This window comes from Elaeis guineensis, chromosome 6 (genome assembly GCF_000442705.2).
Source record: "Elaeis guineensis isolate ETL-2024a chromosome 6, EG11, whole genome shotgun sequence".
In the NCBI taxonomy this organism is placed as follows: Eukaryota; Viridiplantae; Streptophyta; class Magnoliopsida; order Arecales; family Arecaceae; genus Elaeis; species Elaeis guineensis.
This window is the reverse complement of record NC_025998.2, coordinates 131,232,610-131,236,378: the sequence shown is the minus strand read 5'-3', so window position 1 is coordinate 131,236,378 and position 3,769 is coordinate 131,232,610.

Below are 3,769 nucleotides of genomic sequence, written 5' to 3'. Positions count from 1 at the left end.
TTTTAAAGAGTTATCATATAAATACTTTGCCCAGCAATAGCTTGCATCTTTCTCTGCCTATTCGGATCCAGGAAGGCAATGTACTGAGGACAGTTCCTCTTTCAGTGCCCCCGCTTCTTGCAAAAGAAGCATTCAGCTTGACTCTTATCAAGCTTGATCTTTCTGGTCTGGTCCTGCACAGATGTCCCAGCCTGAACTTGCACCTTCTTCACTTTTTTCTTCTTGTTCTTCTTCCCTTTCTCAAAGGGTCGAGAACCAAAAGACGAACCTCCCACTAAATTCACCGACTCCTTGTGGAGTTGGTGATCCTTCTCAAAGTTCTGAAGTAACCCCAATAACCCATGGTAGTGTACTTCAGGCTTTGTTATTCTATAATGAGTGAGGAATGGGAGATAAGACTTGGCCAACAAGTTCAGTATTGCATCTTTTTCAAACTACTCATGCAAGGAAAAGTTGAGCTTGCTCAAATACTCCATCAGCTCGATCATGTACAATACATGATCAGTGACAGAGACACCATCCTGCATTTTGACGTTGAAGATGGCACAACTAATCATGTGCCTCTTCACATCATCGGATGTGCCAAAGGCATCCTCCAACACTTCAAGCATGTCCTTTGGCTGAGCCATCTCAAATCTGTGACTGAAGTTGTTGCTCATGGCAGCCAACATGATGCAGCGCACCATGGTCTGATCACTGAGCCACTTCTGGTAAGTGTCTCTGACTGTTTCACGTGCATTGGCAGCTGGCTCCTCAGGTACAAAATTCGTTATCACATATAGGATCCATTCATGCTCCACGACAATCTTCAACTTTCGGTACCAGCTATCGGAGTTGGATCCCACCAACTTATCATTGTCCAACAATGATCGGAGCGATAGGGAAGTGGCCATATCTGCACAAAGAAAAATCATAACCTAATTAGCAATTGATTCATTAAACCTAAAGATTTAGACTTTAATCAAAAAATTTCTCCCACTACTTTATTCGAATTGGTAGTCTCTACCTCCAATTTAAGGAATTACCCTAATTCCTTAGTGGGTACTAGAATCCACTTAGACTGCACACAAGCCCAACTTTGATTGGCCAACCTATGTACATCTAAGGGTAGGTTCATAATCAATTATTTCTCTAAATAATTTTTAGTAATTTTAATTTTGCCCCAGTCTCTAATCAGTAGGCTTTGGCCTCCACTGAAAAGGTCTAGTTAGATCCAACCATTAACATGACCATACTTGGCCCATCTAGCCAATGAATGATTAGGCCCAACTTTGGTTGGCTAACATAACCATCATTTAGAAAGATGCAGTCAAAAAATCATATTATGAATGACAATTCTATCAGCCGATAAGCACCAGGTCTTTAGGCCTCCAATGATTATCCAACTGATGGACCCATTATCATCCACTTAATGGGAGGCTATTGTTGGAAAATATGTCCCAAAAGTCAATTATAATCTGTTGACGGTTGAGCAACCTTGTATTGTAATTGATTTGTTAATAAATAAAATATATTTTTGGAATTTTTATTATAAGTTTTCATCTTCTAATGAACTCCATTGTTATGATGAAGTCCTTAGGTCTATTTAGGTTCGATAAAGAGAGAATTTATCGATTAGTCCTTAAAACTGTTCACGACCAAATGATAGGCTGCTAATAAGGACGACAGCTTCTATCGAGCATAGGTCGCTGTAGGCCATATGGGTTGATTGTCCTCTTAACCAAAAAGTATGGAGACACTGGTATGGCATATAGGTGAGATGTAAGGGTACATCATCATTGAACGTGACCAACTCCAGAGTATTCTGCTGTCGAAAATATCTCTGATGGGATATAGGTATAAGTATCCCTTAGACCTGAGATCGCCTCAGTGATTTGTAAGCAACTCCTTGTGCTTTGGTACTGGACTAACTGAATTTCTAATTCAGTGACGGAAGGCTTCTGGGCATAGTCAAGTACTTGCGATGTCAGAGTGTGATCGAGATTCTTGCTCTTTATATTTTAATTTTTGATTTAATATCATGTAATAATCATATAATAAGATATTAGATCTAAGAATTCTCTGATTTTATAAGATAAATTTTGATTTATTTTAGTCTTCCACTGTATGATCTAGAAAAAGTTTCAAGATCTAATCCTGAAATCCTAGATCTGGTTCCTTCAATTGGTATCAGAGCCTAGATTATTTATTATATGATTATTTATATATACTTAGATTATTATTTAGATTAGATATAATTTATAATCTGATTGTTAAATCTAAAATTAAAATTTTTAGATCAATCATGAACTGTAGGTTGTCCTGCTGTAAGGTTTACCCCTTACAGTGCAAAGGTTGTCCTAGTTCGTGTAGATCTATCTTTAATCATAAATTTGTTAAATGTGATCTAGATTAAATTTATAATTTATTAGATTTAAAAAATATTTAAATCTAAAATAAAATCTCTTTGTTAATAATTTTCGTGCAAAGAACCATCATATATTTGTCTGAAAAATTTGTGCAGTTTAAAGTTAAAATTATTTCAATTATATAAATCTGTTTAGATTAGATCTAAAGTAGTTTTATACTTATTTCACTTGCATTTTGATTATGAATCAAACATGCAACTTGGTTGGTAGAATCATGTTGTAAAATATTTTACAAATATGAAAATTATTTTCGAAAAGCCGAACCCCAACACTCAGCCCAAAACTTAATTGAGAATTAAGAAGTTGTTTGATTAGGTTCTAAGATTGTGAATTGAAGAACCTAAGACACAAACCATAACACATTGGATTAATGGATTAGTGAGAATTAGGTCCATTAATTGGGTTAGATCTAAGGCTAGGTTAAAGACGGACTTAATTAGAGAATTGACTAAATCTAATCAATTATTGTCTTAAATTAGGTCAAGAATTCTCTAGATCAATTATAATGGTTGTAGTTGGTCAAGTCCATGTCTTTAACGAGAACCAAATGGACTTAATTCTTGGCTAAGCAGTCTAGCACGAACTGTTAGGTTGATCTAATCAAAATTAATTAAATTAGTTGATGTCTAAGGTAAACCAGATCGGTGGTTTTTAATTGGCAGCTCACTTACCTGACTATTTTTGATGGTGTCTAAGGCAAGCTTGGCAGACCCTCCCACTGATCAAACTTACCTGGCCTCTTGGTGAAATTATATTTTGATCAGATCACTTGACTATTCGAGCTGACCCATGTCAGCTAGGTAAATTAGTGTGACTGATTTAGGTGCTTCTAGACCAGCCCTTTTAATGGTCTCCCTTAAGTTGACTTGGTGAAGCCAGTGGGAGGATCATGATAAGCTGGTTCATCTGACCTCCTCCTCTAAATTAATTAAATCCTCTAAAATTATTAGGTCCTTAAAATGCAATAGTTATAGTGATAACTACATCATAGCCTCCCATTAAGTCGATGATAACGGGTCCATCAGTTGGATAATCATTAGAGGCCCAAAGGCCTGGTGCTTATCGGCTGATGGAATTGTCATTCATAATATGATTTCTTGACTGCATCTTTCTAAATAGTGGTTAGGTTAGCCAACCAAAGTTGGAACTAATCATTCATTGGCTAGATGGGCCAAGTATAGTCATGTTAATGGTTGGACCTAACCAGACCTTTTCAGTGGAGGCCAAAGCCTACTGATTATGGACTGGGGCAAAATTAAAATTACTAAAAATTATTTAGAGAACTAATTGGTTATGAACCTACCCTTAGATGTACATGGGTTGGCCAACCAAAGTTGGGCTTGTGTGCAGTCTAAGTGGAT